Below are 17,062 nucleotides of genomic sequence, written 5' to 3'. Positions count from 1 at the left end.
GATTTTCTTATGTTGAATCACCCTTGCATACCAGGAATAAATCCCACTTGATCATGATTTATAAATATTTTGATATATATGCTGTTGGATTCTATTTGCAAGTAGTAATTTTCTTTTCTTGAAGTGTTTTTATCTGGCTTTGGCATTAGGTTGATGTTGACTTCATAAAATGTGTTGGGTAATTTTCCCCCCTCTTCAATTTTTTGGAAGAGTTTAAACAGGATTGGTGTTAATTCTTCTCAAAATGGTTGGTAGAATTCACCTGTGAAGCCATCTGGTCCTGGACTTTTCTTTGTTGGAAGATTCTTGCAGACAGATTCAATCTCTTTAAATGTGACTGGTTTGCTGAGTTCTTATATTTCTTCTAGAGTCAATTAGGTTGTTCATGCCTGTCTAGGAATTTGCCCATTTCATCTACATTGTCTAGTTAGTTGTCATACAGTTTCTCATAGCATCCTCTTAAACCCTTTTTCTTTCTAGGGGTCAGTCGTAACTCCCCCCCTTTCATTTCTGATTTTGTTTATTTGTGTCTTCTCTCTTTCTTTCTTTGTTAGTCTTGTTAAGAGTTTGTTCATTTTATTGCTCTTCTCAAAGAACCAGCTTTTGGTTTTGTTGATTTTCTCTATTGTTTTGTTGTTGTTGTTGTTGTTCTCAATTTCATTTATTTCTGCTCTAATCTTTATTATTTCTTTCTTTCTGTTTGCTTTGGAAATGCTTTGCTGTTCTTTTTCCAGTTTCTCCAGTTCAGTTAGATCTTTGATTTTAGCTCTTCTTTTTTAATACAGGCATTTAGGGCTATAAATATCCCTCTCACCACTATCTTAGCTGTATCTCTTAAATTTTGATAAGCTGTGTTCTCGTTTTCAATTGTCTCCATATACATACTAATTTCACTTAAAACTTCTTTGACCCACTGATTATTTAGGAGTGTGCTGTTCTGCTTCCGTACATTTGTGATTTTACCTCTTTCCCATCTATTATTGTTTACCAGTTCCATTCCATTGTTATCTGAAAAGGTGCTTTGTATAATTTCAATCTTTTTATATTTATTGGGACCTGTCTTGTGACTTAACATGGAGTCTATCCTGGAGAAAGGTACATGGGCACTTGAGAAGAATGTATAACCCTCTGAGTTGGGGTGCAAAATTTTGTACATGTCTCTTAGGTCTAGCTCATTAAACCTACATTCAAGTTCACATTCTCTGTTTCCTTGTTGATCTTCTTTCTAGTTATTCTATCTAATGATGTGAGTGGTGTGTTGAAGTCTCCAGTTATTATTGTAGAGATGTCTGTTTTCCCTTTCAGTTTAGCTAGAGTTTGCCTCATGTATTTTGGGGTACCATGGTTAGGTGCATAGATATTTATGACTGTTATTTCTTCCTGGTGAATTGTCCCTTTTATTAATATATAGTGGCCTTCTATATTTCTTAATACATTTTTGCATTATAGTCGGTTTTATCTAATATTAGTACAGCTACCCCTGCTCTTTTTTGGTTACTGTTTGTGTAGAGTGTCTTTTTCCAACCTTTCGTTTTCAGCTGGTTTGTACCCCTGGGTCTAAGGTGATTTTCTTATAGGCGGCATATGGATGGCTCATGGTTTTTTATCCATTCTGTCAGTTTATATCTTTTGACTGGGGAGTTTAAGCCTTTCACATTCAATGATATTACTGTAAATGCATTATTTACTTCCACCATTTTATTCTTTGGTTTTCATAACTCATGTCTTATTTTCATGTCTTTGTACTCTTTGATTATCCTTTCTGCTATTTTTGTCTTCCATACTTCCTCCTAGCCTCTCTCTCCTATCTTTTTCTTTCAGGTTCTAAGACTCCCTTTAATATTTCCTGCAAAGGTGAATTCTTTTTTATGAATTCTCTTAGTTTCTGTTCATTCGTGAATATTTTAAATATTAAATTAAAGGACAATTTTGCTGGATAAAGAATTCTTGGCTGGCAGTTTTTCTCATCCAGTATCCTAATTGTATCATACTGCTGTCTTCTCACCTCCATGGTTTCTGATGAGAAATCCACACTAAGTCTTACCAGGCATTCCTTACATGTGATGGTTTGCTTCTCCTTTGCTACTCCCAGAATTTTATATTTATCTTTGACATTTGATGTTCAGAGTAGTATAAGTCTTGGAGCAGGTCTATTTGGATTTATTCTGATAGGGGTACACAGCACTTCTTGGACATATAAGTTGATTTCTTTCATGAGATTCGGGAAGTTTTCAGCCATTATTTCCTCAAATGCTCTTTCTCTCCCTTTTTCCTTCTCCTCTTCTCTGCAACTCCCATGACACAAGGTTGTTGCATTTCATGTTATCATTCAACTCTCTGAGCCCCTGCTCATCTGACAAATCAAGGGAAGTCATAAAGCACTGAAAAACCTTACAGAAAAGCTACTCTCTTCAATGATTTCATGACCCCAAGGTTGTAACCCACAATAGGGGAAATGTTGCCTTCATCCAATCCCTTCTTTACACAGAAGAAAAAACAGTTTCAGAAACTGACATGAATTGCTAAGAGTCACCCATCTAACTAGTGTTACAGCCCAGACTATAAAACTGGTCTTAAAATGCTGAGTGAAAGGCCTTCTCAACCCCCCCCCCACCACTATGTAGCCCACATAATCTTCCATATCACTAAAGGAAGAATGACACCAGATATTCCTGAAATAGAGGAAAGATCATTTTAAAATATTGTGGGGGAACAGATATAGCTCAAGTACTTGAGCACCTGCTTCCCATGTACAAGGTCCTTGGTTCGATCCCCAGTAGCTCCTAAAAACAAACAAACGAACAAAAAAACCCAACTCTTATTGTGGAGCGGATGTAGCTCAGTGGTTGAGCACCTGATTCCCATGTACAAGGTCCTGGGCTCAATCCCTGGTACTGCCTTAAAAATATATATATAGGCGGCGGACTTAGCCCAGTGGTTAGGGCGTCCGTCTACCACATGGGAGGTCCACGGTTCAAACCCCGGGCCTCCTTGGAGCTAGCCCATGTGCAGTGCTGATGCGCACAAGGAGTGCCGGGACACGCAGGGGTGTCCCCCACGTAGGAGAGCCCCACACGCAAGGATTGCTCCCCATAAGGAGAGCTGCCCAGCGCGAAAGAAAGTGCAGCCTGCCCAGGAATGGTGCCGCACACAGGGAGAGCTGACACAACAAGAATGCAACAAAAAGAAACACAGATTCCTGAGCCGCTGACAACAACAGAAGCGGACAAAGAAGACGCAGCAAATAGACACAGAAGACAGACAACCAGGGTGGGGAAAGAAATAAGTAAATAAATCTTAAAAAAAAAATCCATTAAAAATAAAAACAGCAGACTTCTTTAAAAATATATATATATATACACACACACACACACACACACACAGTTCCAGTTATTGATTAAAAGGGAAAATTGGAAAAGCCAGGCACATAACACATTACTGAAAAGGTCACAATTTTCTTGGGAGATGGGGAGAGTGAGCAAGGGATAGAGACAATGTGTGTCTGCCCATCCAGATTCTTCATTCTGTGAAAAAATTCCTTGCTGTCCCAGACACTCCTGCTGTGTAGGAAGGCCTCTAGGTCACTGTTACGGCCGATGGAAAGTGAGCAGCAGTAGCTGGGGATTTCTGGGAAAGTATAAGACTCAAGGGGCACTACTCACATAGCCCCAGGGGTGCCATTCACAGAGAAAACAAAGTGAAGAGTGCCCACCGCAGTGGTACAACGTAATGGCCCTGCCAGTTACAGGGGTCGTATGGGATCACAGTGAGACTATCAGGCAGCGCTTGGAGGACCAGGGATAAACAAGGCACTGTCTCTCTGGTATTGTGCAGCCAGTCTCTCTGAAAAGCACCTGGCTTTCAGTCCAGTGATCTTGGTATTTGATAATGAGTGCAAAATGCCACCTTCTAATGTCAAAAACTCCATTTAAAAGGAGAGCAAAATGGAAAGCTTCATGGGTTTCCCCCTCTCGACTGAGCCTCTACATTCAGGTAAGCCAGGTCAGCCCTTGTGAGGGCCAGTTGCTTTCTCTGTCCTGCTAATGAGAAGTGTATTCTTGTTAGGAAGCCAGTCAGGTTTAAATCCAAAGGTTAATTTGAGGACAAAGTTGACTCTGAGATGACAGAGGGTCTGTATTTTGAATTAAAATTTGATGAAAGAAATATTCAAGACTTTGAGAAATGCCATTTTAACATTCTTCCTTGGGAAGCCTTATCCTCCAAATTAGAGATTGGGAAACACTCTGAAGTCCATTACCAGCAGGAATACAGATTACAGGGCAGGTTTGTCAAACATGGTAACATCTGCTGACAAGAAACCAGCTATGTAAAGATGTGAGAAATGGAAATGCTGCACCAATTTTCCAGAACAAAATCTGCCTCTGAAAAGGTGTAACTTCATGCAAAATATGCTTCATCATTTGAATAACAAAATAAGATATGCAAAAAAAAGAGAGACTTCTCAAAGAGAGTATGCATTCAGGTTGCAGTGAGTACAAGCAATATGATGAATATTTCCTGTGTTATATTTAAAATGTTTTGTGAGAAAATAATGTGTTTTAGAAATGGAGCTGAGATAATGCCAGAGACTTTGCTTAAGCAACTATCAAATAAGTTTCCAGGGAGGTTTTTCTGTTTCTTATGGATTCCTGGAGGTAAAGGCGAAAGCTGCCATTAAAATTCATTAGATGAAAAGTAAATCTATATTACAATTGATGACATTCTCCCCTAAATTGTTAGCTATATTAGTGAGAAAAACCTCTTGTCTGCCAAACTCTATCTATGGCCTCTGCTTGTCTCTAAACAGTTCTCTTGCATTTTAATCTAAGGAATGCACCCTCAATGTTAAATTTCTTTCCTACACTATCTAATGCATGAGATAATCCAAAACTTCTATTCTGAGGCTCTTCTCAACTTTCAGCAACTAGATATTGGGATTTCAAGGAGATTCTTCTGTCCCAAGGCAGTAGGGTTGGGAAAATTACTTAAGAATGACAGGAAAAGGTTTTTTATGTGCTCAGTTACTAAAGCCTGAATCAGCAATTCATTCGGCTGGAAAAAAAAATCCCTCTGAGCTTCCCTTAAACCCCACCAAGGAGCCATCTGAGAGGCGGTTCTTTGGATTCAAAGCAAATCCAAGCAGCAGAGATGGGGCTATTCTCTCTTCCTGCCTCCTGCACTCTCGCATGCTGTTCAATTGCAGCGGGTCCCCGCCCTGCCACGCTTCTTGGCGCATTAGTTCAGGACAGAAAGTGGCCGGCCTCACCCCACCCAGACACAGCTCACCACCAATGCAGCGACCCCTCACCCGAATCCCTCCCTGGCAAAACGTCGCAAGATCATTTCTTCTTTATCAATTGCCCCATCTGAGCGTAACGCAAGGTGTTTGGCAGTTTGGCAAAAGCTTCTAGGGTTCACAATTCTTCTCTAAAATGCGGTGCTGGCTCATAAACGCATTCAGCATAGTGAGCCCTAAACTTAACAGCTTTTCTCAGGAAAAGCCAATTTCAGGTTCTATCCTGAGAAGAGGTGGGAGACGCCAAGCTGTTCTGCTGCTCCAAGGGCGGAGGGCAAGGAAACGGAGCAGAAGGCCCCGCTACATCTTCCCTAACAGGCTGCCTGGTTTCTACCCCCACTTCCCACCCTGTCCCAGAGGCTGGAGGGAAAGGTGATCCCTTGCGCAGGCATCAGGTGCGTTAGAAGAGGAGGCACCTCTCCGACAGACCTGCGCGCAAACCCTGCTCCACTGCCCGCGAGCTGCGTGACCTTGGGCCGATGATCGAGCCTGTCTGAGACAGTTTCCTCCTTTATTAGGGGGTGGTAATAATTCCAAACTCACAGTGTGTCTAAGACAAGGAACAGGATACCCTGGGTAAACAGCCTAGCCGGCGGCTTCCCCACCCTCCTCCTCCCCTCACCCATCAAGGAATTAGCAACTTCCATTGGCTGGGGGTGTGGCTGCGCCTCTAGCACCACCCTCACTCTTTCCCGGGGGTAAAGAAAGGGTCAGATGGATAAGCAACTGAGGCTACCACTGTTTCAGGAATTCGCTGGGGCAAAGCTAAGATGCCGTGGTAGCCAGCCCGCTGTGGGGAAAGACAGATTGCTGCCGGGTGGGGGTGGGGCGGTAGGGGGAACGACCACCGGTGGAGACTCAGGAGAAAAGTGGCAGGAACATATTTAATATGTAAGGGAATAAGAGTTGGTCGAACCAGTGACAACAAAAAGATTCATAAGCCCAGTTCTTGTTTTTTTGTTTTTATCTTCAGAAAAGACTGAATGTGAGTGAATCATTCCTGCAAACTGGAGCTTAAGGAGAGTATTTGCTTTCTCCTCACTGAGGCTGTTGAGAAGTTCCGGCCCTTGGTATTAGCCTAATACTAGAAACGAACTCGATTTACAATCCATTCATGACCCAGCTCTGAATCTCTTCCCATCAGAACTTCCAGTAATAAGGAATAATAATAATAAAATAATAACTGGGAAGGGAAAACGGGAGGGGAGGGAGGAGCAATTCAACGTATTTCATTTTCTTGGGTTTTATGCTTCTCGTTCGCTGGCTTGATAAGGAACACCACAATCTTTTATGATATCAACATCTTTTTTATTGCACTAGGTGGCAGGGGAATTGCCCCCAGATTAATAAAAACCATATGCTATATTTTGATTAGGGATCACTTTGGAATAATTAATCTGGTTTGGGAATGATAAACTTTTTTCCCTTTTCATTTTTAATCATGTGCCTTTCAGAGTCCCTCTGGCCTTCTCCCCTCCCTCCCCCCAACCCCCCCACCTTTATCTGCAAAACCAGGGCAATGAAAAGGTCTTATAAATCTCTGGTGAATATATTTGTTATCAAAAATTACAATGTAATCCAAGCTATCTGTCCATCCAGTGCTGTCCCTATTGCACTGGGGAGAGCAATAACAGTGTTTCGTGGTTATGTCTGAATGTGTCTGGGTAACTGACATATGTGATGAGACTGATCCTCTGAGCTCGTGATTGTGGCATTGGCAGGGATCCATACCTCCAACCTCTAGGAAAAGTGGTCAAGTTCTCTTGCAGGAAGGAAAACCTTCTCTAGTTAACATAACCTATTCTCCAGGCAATGGAAAGTCTCCCTACTGGTTGGTTTCAACCCGTGCCGGAGATCGTTGTCACCATTTGGCAATTCTTCTCAACAACAGGAATAATGGAAAACTAGCCACAGCCAAAATGCTCCCTCCTTGACAATCCTTCCCTTTTATTCTCCCTACTTTAGAGTTGTCCCAGCTATAGAGTATGTAATATTCCCCTGAGAAGCTTGTTAAAACTGAGGGTTCCCGGGCCTTTCTGTAAAGATGCAGATTCAATAGGTCTGGGGTCAGGCCCAGGAACCTGCACTTTTAAAATGTACTGGAGGTGTTTCTGATATAGATGGCCTACAAGCCACCCCGAAGAAACACTATACTTACATTGACCTTCAAAATATCTTAGTTGTGATTAAAAGCACAGTCTTTGGAATATAAAACCCCACTAAGTTCAAACCCCAGCTTTTCCACTTACCACCTATATAGCCCTGAGCATTTTACTTAGCCATGCTAAGACTCAGCTTCCTTACCTAGAGAATGAAGATAATTCCTACATCATAAGATTGTTGTGAGGATTAAATGAAAGACTATATAAACAATGTTTAGCCCTGGGCCTGACAATTATAAGCTTTCTCTGTGTAGTTACTCCCAAGGAAAAATGCTTCAGGGAGGAGAGCCATCAAAAAGTTGGCTGCTGTCTTATTGTTCAGTTGGTTTTTGTCTGAGTTTGCCAGGACTGCTCTAGCAAATACCACAGACTGGTTGGCTTGAACAACAAGAATTTATTGTCACTCAGTTTTGGAAGCTGGAAATCTAAAATCAAGGTGTCAACAGGGCCATGCTTTCTCTGAAGTCGTAGCGTTCCTGTGGTGGCTGGTTGCAATCAATCTCTGCCTCTGTCACATAGCCATCTGTCTCCTTCTGTGTCCTACTACTTCGGTGTCCAAATTTCCTCTGCTTATAAGGACTCCATCCTATTTGGATTAAGGCCCACCCTGATTCAGCTTGGCCTTATCTTAATAGGATCTTTGAAGAGCCTATTTACAAATGAGTTCACATTCTCAGAGAAGGGGGGAAGGGGTTGGGGCTTGAATATGTCTTTGTGGGAACATGATTCAATCCATACCAGTGTCCTAGCACAAAACAATGGAAGTAAACCAGGAGGAATATTGGCCTTAGAAAGATCAGAGGTAGGGATTTGGGGAAAGTGAAGGCTAATAAATTATGAAAGAGAATGTGGAAAAGTGGTAAAGTAGAAAAGTAGTAGAGGGAGGAGAAGGAGTGTCCCAATTTTACAACTGTTTCCACTTGTGTGCTGGAGAGTTGTATCATGTTACATGGAAAGTATAATGTGGTTATTATCTTTACTTGGAGATTAAGTATGGTTTAAGGAGATATGTGTGGGTGCCATGTTGATAAGGTGTAGACTCCAATGGCTTTTTTTTTTTAAGATTTGTTTTGTTTTGTTTTTTGCACCACCTCGTTCTTTGCACTTGCTGTGTCTGTTCATCTTCTTTGTTTCTTTAGGAAGCACTGGGAACCGAACCCGGGACCTTCAATGTGGGAGGGAGGCCCCTAATTGCTTGAGCCACCTCTGCTCCCTGCTTTGTTGTGTCTTATTATAGCTTTCTTCTTGTGTCTCTTGTTGCATCATCTTGTTGTGTCAGCTTGCCATGCCTGCCCATCACGCCAGCTCAATGTCTTCTTTAGGAGGCACTGGGAACCAAACCACAGACCTCCCATGTGGTAGACAAGAGCTCGATCGCTTGAGCCACATCCGCTTCCCTCTGATGGCTTTTTGATGTATCAACTTAGCTAGGGTACTGCTCCCACTCATTCAATGAAACAATACTCTATATGCTGCTGTGAAGGAATTTGGTCAATGTAATTAAAGTCCCTAATCAGGAAGATTGTCCCAGGGGACTGGATTAATCAGTTGGAAGGCCTTAAAATTAGACTGAGAAGAGATTCCTGCATGTGGACAACTGCTTCAGCCAGTGTCTATGGAGCTCTAACCTTGCCCATGATCTTCCCTTCCTGATGGTCTATTCTAGAGACTTCAGAATTGCTTAGCCATGGGAAACGGACTTTGGCCCAGTGGTTAGGGCGTCCGTCTACCATATGGGAGGTCCGCGGTTCAAACCCTGGGCCTCCTTGACCCGTGTGGAGCTGGCCATGCGCAGTGCTGATGCGCGCAAGGAGTGCCCTGCCACGCAAGGGTGTCCCCCGCGTGGGGAAGCCCCATGTGCAAGGAGTGCGCCCGTGAGGAAAGCCGCCCAGCGTGAAAAGAAAGAGCAGCCTGCCCAGGAATGGCGCCACCCACACTTCCCGTGCCGCTGACGACAACAGAAGCGGACAAAGAAACAATACGCAGCAAAAAGACACCAAGAACAGACAACCCAACGGGGGGGGGGGGGGGGGGGAAATAAATAAATAAATAAATCTTTAAAAAAAAAAAAGAATTGCTTAGCCAGTCCTCAAAATTGTGTTAACCAAAAGCTTGTACTAAGCCCATATGTATATTCATATAGATAAATAGACATATATATATACCATTTTATATAAAGTAAGTTTGGGAAGCGGACTTGGCCCAATGGGAGGGCCGCGGTTCAAACTCCGGGCCTCCTTGACCCATGTGGAGCTGGCCCATGCTCAGTGCTGATGCACGCAAGGAGTGCCGTGCCACGCAGGGGTGTCCCCTGCGTAGGGGAGCCCCATGCACAAGGAGTGCGCCCCATAAGGAGAGCCGCCCAGCGCGATAGAAAGTGCAGCCTGCCCAGGAATGGCACCGCACAAACAGAGAGCTGACACAACAAGATGACGCACAAAAAGAAACACAGATTCCCAGTGCCGCTGATAAGAATAGAAGTGGTCACAGAAGAATGCGCAGCAAATGGACATAGAGAGCAGACACCTTGGGGTGGGGGGGGGGGGGAGGAGGGAGAGAAATAAATAAAAGATTAAAAAATCTAAAAAATAATAATAAAACAAAATAAGTTTGTCTCCTACTGGTTCTTTTTCTCTCACTGAATCTGACAGATGGAACTATTTGCTTGGTCCATATTACAGATACTTGATTCAAAGTAGAATTAAATTTGTAATACGCCCCCTGTTTCCTGCCCCTTTGCAGCTTCATGCTAGTGTCCAAGAGAAGAGACCAGGAATGTGTCCCTATAGAAGTTCAGGGGCACTGTTCAGAAGAATATTCTGTTTTCACCTTTAAAGTGGTATATTTTTAAAAAATAGTCTTAAAGGACAACAGCTGGGAATTCTGTGATAAGTACTAAAGAAATAACAATAGTGCCTCGGATTTTTATCACACTATCTCTCGTAATCCAAAGAGATTTACAGATTTTATCTTAATATAACTCTAAAAATATCTCTATGAGCAAGTTAAGAGCAGGCACTATTAGTCTCATCTTAGAGATAAAGAAACTAAAGTGTAAAGAAGGGACCAGCCTTTCTCCAGGAGGCTCAGTGTGTCAGCAGGTAAAAACATAACAAAGCCTAGGAAAGTTTTATTCCAAAACTTTCAAACCTTGTTTGTCACCTGATTTGTGAAGGTAAAGTTGGGAAGAAAAAAAAAAAAGGAAAGGTATTTCACCTTACTCAAGGAAGCAATGCTTAAAAAGAGGGTGCTCATGAACAATGGGTTTTAAAGATACTTAACATTAAAATATATGAAGAAGGGTAGTAGTAATTTTTAGAGCATTTTCTAGTGTGTTGCTGATTTTTTAAAAATCAACATCTTATTACAACGTTTTTTTAGAATGTCTTATTACAATGCTTTTTTAGAATGCATAGAAAAAATGTCTGAAAGAGCATACACAAAATGCTGAGTAAATTATACGTGATTTTTATCTTGTTTTGCTGTTCTGTCTTTTCTCAATTTCTCTATTGAATATGTGTTACTTGTATTTATTTTCAAGTTTTTTAAAAACAAATGTTCTATTTTCTTTTGGGGTTTATTGCTTTATTTGAGATTCAAAAAAAGAACATTTGGACCTAGGGCCTAATAATTCAAATAGATCATTGTGCCCAAGAATCAGCCAGAGAGCTTCATTATCCCCAATTCCTGGGCCCCGCCCTAGGAGCTTCTGGTAGAAGATGTCTCCTTTTCTAAGAAGCTCCCAAGGCGACTTTTATAGAGAAAGCAGGAACCACACACTGAGTAGCCTTGTGACATGCCTTACTGCTTATTGAAAAGACATCTTTTGCATGGTTACAAAATGCAGAATGTATTGACTACAGGCAAATGTGGGAAAACCAAGTGCCAACTTCATCCGCCTGCAAATACCCAGAAGCACTTTTAACACTGGTGAAGAAACATGCCCTCACTGCTGTGTGCTCAGGCCCTGTCCTCTCCTTCCGCAGCTCCACGTTTGTGCTGAGAAAACACTCCTTGCTCTCCAAAGCGTGATCCACAACAGCAGCCCCGACGTCATGTGGAGCGTGTTAGGAATGCAGGGTCTCAGGCTCCACCTCGGGGATCAGAGCTGATGGTTTACCAGGCCTCAGAAGCACTGGACTAGAAGACCTGTGATTAACCCTGCAATCCCTGTTACAGACAACCCCTTCTCAGAACTCCCTCGGCGAATTCTCGGCAGGCACCCCTAAAGCTCCCTGACTACCAGCTGGCAAGACCACAGGGGGCTGCCCCTCACCTGGGTTCGGAGGCCAGGCTCAGGCCAGTCTCCCTGGACTTTTCCCTGTGCCTCCCACACCTGACCAGCCAGGGATAGAGTTCAAAACTCTGTCCTGTGACCGAGCAAGGAGATACACTCTGTCCAACATCTCCCAAGCCCTCTTCCTAGAAAAACGCATTTTGAGTCATCTTTGTCATCACATTAATAAATGTGACCATGTGAGGGCAGAAATTCACATTGAAAAAAACAATGACAGGAAAAAAAAAACACCACCACACACACACACACACACAAACAAAAACACACACTTCAACCTTTGCAAAGCCGGATATTTCTTTTTCTTGTCTAGCAGGATGGCATCTTTGGCATACATATATTTTTCCTCCTATTTGTGCTCTTTTCTTTTTTCCTTTTTAAATAGACACATTTCAAATGTCAGTGGGTGAGAGTGGGGCCAAGGCAAATTGGATTCAGGAGACCGAATAGCTAGAAGGTTTGATTTTGCAGCTGCTTCTTCAAGGGAGGCTCCAGTCCACCGACCTGTGGGGGGAGAGCTCCTGATCAACTCAAGTGGGCATTTGCTGCGCTCACTCAGGCTCCTTCTCTGTATAACCTTTATTTACAGGCTTGAACTGCAATGGTTACAGGCTTTAGAAGAATGTACTCTTCCCCTTCTTCCCACTCTCCCCTTCCCTTATCCCCAGAGGGGATAGAAAAGAAACAATGCAGAGGTTAAGTGAGGAAGACAAAAAAGGAAGAGAATTCTTATCTAAAATCTGAGTGAGTGACACTGAGTGGCAGCTCTATGGCCAGATTCCTTTTTTTATTTTAAAATTCTATACATATCTATTTGTCTATCTATCTATCCCATTCCCACTGTCTGCTCTCTTTCTGTCCTTTCATTGTGTGCTTGTCATCTTTTTTTTTTTTTAGGAGGCACCAGAACCAAACCTGGGACCTCCCATGTGAGAGGGGGGCGGCCAATGGCTTAAGCCACCTTTGCTCCCCCCAGTTTCTTTTTTTATACCTTTCCTTCAAAACTCCCAAGAGGGGGAAGTTTTCTTAGTCAAATTCATCCTCACCTTCCCGAGTCAGCCAAAGGGAGAATAGATTCGAAACCTTTCTCTGTCCGTGGGGGTGGGGAAGTGGGGTGCAACGCTAATCAGGTGTCCTCTCAGAGGGGCTGACTACCCAGGACATCTTATATTTTAGCCTAGTAATTCAGACTTACTTGGCTAATGCCTTGCTGAATCTTGTCATCACAGCGGCCAGGTAAAAATTATATCTGCGTGCCATGTGGAGCAATAAATCCCGGGGCTGTATTCTCAGTCATTCCATATTTCAATAAGGGAAGCTTATTACTACAAGGCTGTTAATAACAGAAGTGACTGCAGAACAGAAGTGAGGGAGAAGTTTGTGTCTACTGTTGGGAGCCTCACAAATCCATCCTGGAGATGAGAGTGTGAGACACATGGCCTCACGACTGGGCAGGTTTGGCTCCACCAGAAAGCCCAGGAGATCTGGTTCCTGCTTGCATGTAAGCAGGAGGTGCCTCTTTGTTTTCTAAGAAAAGCTGGATGGTGCTTCATGTTAAAATAACCATGGAGATCATCCCAAATGATGGCAAAGGGAGCTTGGGTTCGAAGCTAGCGGGAGGGAAGAAGAGAGGAAAACCAGGTTGGAGAATTTGCAAAAGAAGATAAAGTTGAGAAGATGTTGGGTTCTGAGGAAGAGGCTGAGACTTGTTGGAGAGAGCAGTGATTAGGCCCGAAGAAAAAGGCAGCACTAGACTTGGCAGAGGTCCAGGCCAGAACCTAGACTGGAGGGAATGTCTGCCCCACCAGAGCCAGCCTCCCCTCAGATCAGGTGGAAACAAGAACAGCTCTCTGCTGAGAGGAACCCCCTTCCAATACTATTTGCTGTCCACAAAGTCCCACCCTCCCTCCTCTCCATTCGGCAAACACCTGCTTATTCTTCAATTTCACTGCCTCTTCAAAACCTTCCCTGTTTCCCCACCCACGAATCTGGTTGTTTCCTTTTTTGTCTTTCCAAAGCCTTTTGTCCGATACAGGATGCTTCGCTCCCAGGAGCGAGTCTAGAGCAGAGAAGGAAAGAGCTAGTCTGCCTGATTCCAAGCCCTGGCTATCCTCTCACAAGCTGTGCAATCTTGGGCATGTTTTGTAACTTCTCCTTCAATCAATTGCTCATCTGTGAAATGGACCTGATACTAGAACCTACCTCAAAGGGTTGTTGTGAGGGTTAAATGAGTTTCTACATATGACCTTAGTTGGAATAATGCTTTATTCATAGCGAACACTAAAGAAGCATTAGTTGTTATTATATGGTTTTGTCCGCCCATCACACTTAATATCACATTCCTCAGTGGTAGAGGCTGTCTTCTTTCTTTAGCATCACTAGTGACTAGCACAGTGATTGATAAATAGTGTAGCTGAATGGATGATTGTGAATGAAGGAATGTTGTGATTTGTTAAAAGCTCAAATCTTCTTATTGATTATAGAAAAATAGTTACTTTACACTAAAAATAAATAGTTACTAATACTTTTTTTTTTTTTTTTTTTGAGGTACCTAGGCCAGGGATTGAACTCCCCTGAGCTGGTTTTTTCATTTATTTGCTTGTTGTTTGTTTTTTTATTTTTAGGAGGTACCGGAAACCGAACCTGGGAACCCCCAAGCGGGAAGCCGGCATTTAACCACTGAGCCACATCAGCTCCCACTATTACATTTTAAAAGATACTGTCCTGCATCAGTATTGTCTAGTGCCTTAACAGGAAATAGAGATTCAGGGAATAAAGAGGCAGAGTCACTAAGGAAAATCAGGGTGGAGGCAGGAACTGCAGAGGCCCAGGTCTCAGAATATTGATCTGCCACGTCTGGCCCCTCCTTCCTCCTGGGCGGGGGGCACTCAGAAGCAGAACCAGGATAATGCTCTAGTGGTGACTCTTAAAGTATACTTCTTGCAATACTAATTCCAAGAAGTAAGTTTCATTGGCTGACTTCCGTTTTCCCAGACATTGCCAAATTGCTCTCCAAAATACAGTTAACCAATCTATGCTCTTGCCACATTGTCTGAGGATTTCAATTGCACTACAGAATGAACTTCTGTTCATCCTGTCCTTTCCTCTCCCACCAGATGATTCATAATGCCAAAGGCTATGAGATGGCCTGGTGTTAAAATGAAAGAAAGAATAAAAGAAAACAGAGGAAGGAAGGGAGGAAAAATTGATTTAATCTTGCTTTACCTGGTGTTTTCCAACTTTATTTGATCATGAAATCATTTTTCCCCGCTGTAAGATCCATTGAATCATGTGGGGTTCCAAGGAATACACTTTTGGAAAATTTTGCAGTACTTCAATGTTTTTTAACAAATCAATTTTATTGATACATATAAATAAAGTATACAATTCATCCAAAGTGTACAACAAATGGTATTTGGTATAATCACATAGTTGTGCATTCATCACTTCAATCATTATTAGAGCATTTTGAATATTTCAATAATAATAATAAACAGACCAACAAACAAGAAAATTCCTCATTTCTCAACCTGTTTTCCTTGCTGTATATAGCTGCAATTCCTGGCTATTCTTGCACAATTATTTATTTGCTTATTAAGCAGTTTTATTGAGATATATTCACATACATATGATCTATCCAAAGTGTATAATCAATGGCTTTTAGTATAATCACAATGTTGTACATTCATCACCTTAAAATTTTTAGAACTGTTTCATTACTCCAAAAAGAAAGACTCCACACTCCTTAGCATTCCTTCCCCAGCCCTACACAACCATTAGTCTAATTTCATCTTTATAAATTGATTTATATTTACATTTAATATAAATAGAGTCATACAATATGTAGAGCTCTGTGTCTGGTCTCTTTTACTTAGTATAATTTTTTTTTGTCTGGTATTAACATTTTGTAGTATTAACCTACATTTGTTCCATTTCAAAGAAAAACATTCTTATATATGAAATTTTACCCATATTCATATTCCATATAATATATTTATATTTAACATAATGTATTTAGATCATTATAGCACAATCATATAGTATTTGTCCTTTTGTGTCTGGTGCAGTGCTTCAACGTTTTTTGTTTTGTTTTTTTAAAGATTTCTTTTCTTTCTCTCCCCTTCCCTCTACCCCCGCCGTTGGTTGTCTGCTCTCTGTGTCCATTCACCGTGTATTCTTCTTTGTCCACTTGCATTCTTGTCAGAGGCACTGGGAATCTGTCTCTTTTTGTTGCGTCATCTTGCTGTGTCAGCTCTCTGTGTGTGTGGCGCCACTCCTGGGCAGGCTGCACTTTTTTTTGCACAGGGCATCTCTCCTTGTGGGGAGCACTCCTTGCGCGCAGGGCTCCCCTACGCCAGGGACACCCCTGCGTGGCATGGTGCTCCTTGGGCGCATCAGCACTGTGCATGGGCCAGGTCACCACACGGGTCAGGAGGACCTGGGTTCGAACCCTGGATCTCCTATGTGGTAGGTGGACACTCTATCAGTTGAGCCACATCTGCTTCCCTCAACTTTGTTTTGCTTTTACATTTGACCTAGAAAGTGTAGTTGAATATATTGAATTTATTTTAAGGAACATGTGCCCACTTGTGTACAATAGTATATCAGCCTTAGGTCACTTGGCACAATTTCTCAAATCAATGTGCTAAATTTTTCCAATAATAACTTCTCTGTCAAATATCAAGTATCTAGTTACATTAAAAGTGTGAAACATGTCATTTACATTACAGAATAAAGCATGCTATGTAATGTTTATGCCTGCCCCATTTATTCTGTGCATAGCCTCTTTTCGAAGTTGAGTATTTAATTAAGGCCTTCTGCATTATGTTTCCCTGAAAATGTTTAGCCTAGGATAGCAGGCCTTGCTCGGACCCAGCTTCTGCCACCGTCAAGCTGGGTGACCTTGGGTAAGTCTGGTTTTTTGTTTGTTTTTTTGTTTTGTTTTGTTTTTATCGGTGGCAGCGAGTACTATCAAACTCCAGTCATAGAGGCAAGCTCTGCTGGCGTCAGCGAAAATCCTGCCATTGATAGAGCACACTTCCGACACTCAGAAGGTCACTGGCTAAGACTGGCCTCCACCCTGAGCTTTAACAGTGTGCAGTTGGGTCAGTCTGTTACCCTCTCTGTGCCTCCGTTCCTTCAGTGCTAAGATGAGAGTGTTGAACAGATAATCTCTAAGACCTATTCAGCATGCACATTTATGTTTTAAAACCCTTGCTATAGCAAACCTCACTAACCATAACTGCCTCTCTATGGTGTAAATTTTAGACTTGTGAAATGTGAACAGATTTAATTTACTAAAAGCCTCTA

The 17,062-nt window shown here is 42.2% G+C and overlaps 1 non-coding gene across 1 annotated transcript; it reads right to left on the bottom strand.

The window, feature by feature from the left end:
- Window positions 1–16,703: 16,703 nt before the first annotated feature.
- On the bottom strand, window positions 16,704–16,854 carry LOC111764475 (small nucleolar RNA SNORA62/SNORA6 family). The gene has a single exon (XR_002797068.1). It is a non-coding gene; the product is annotated as a small nucleolar RNA SNORA62/SNORA6 family (small nucleolar RNA).
- Window positions 16,855–17,062: the final 208 nt, after the last annotated feature.

Source organism: Dasypus novemcinctus, chromosome 7 (assembly GCF_030445035.2).
Source record: "Dasypus novemcinctus isolate mDasNov1 chromosome 7, mDasNov1.1.hap2, whole genome shotgun sequence".
NCBI lineage: Eukaryota > Metazoa > Chordata > Mammalia > Cingulata > Dasypodidae > Dasypus > Dasypus novemcinctus.
This window is presented reverse-complemented; position numbering and strand designations above follow the sequence as displayed.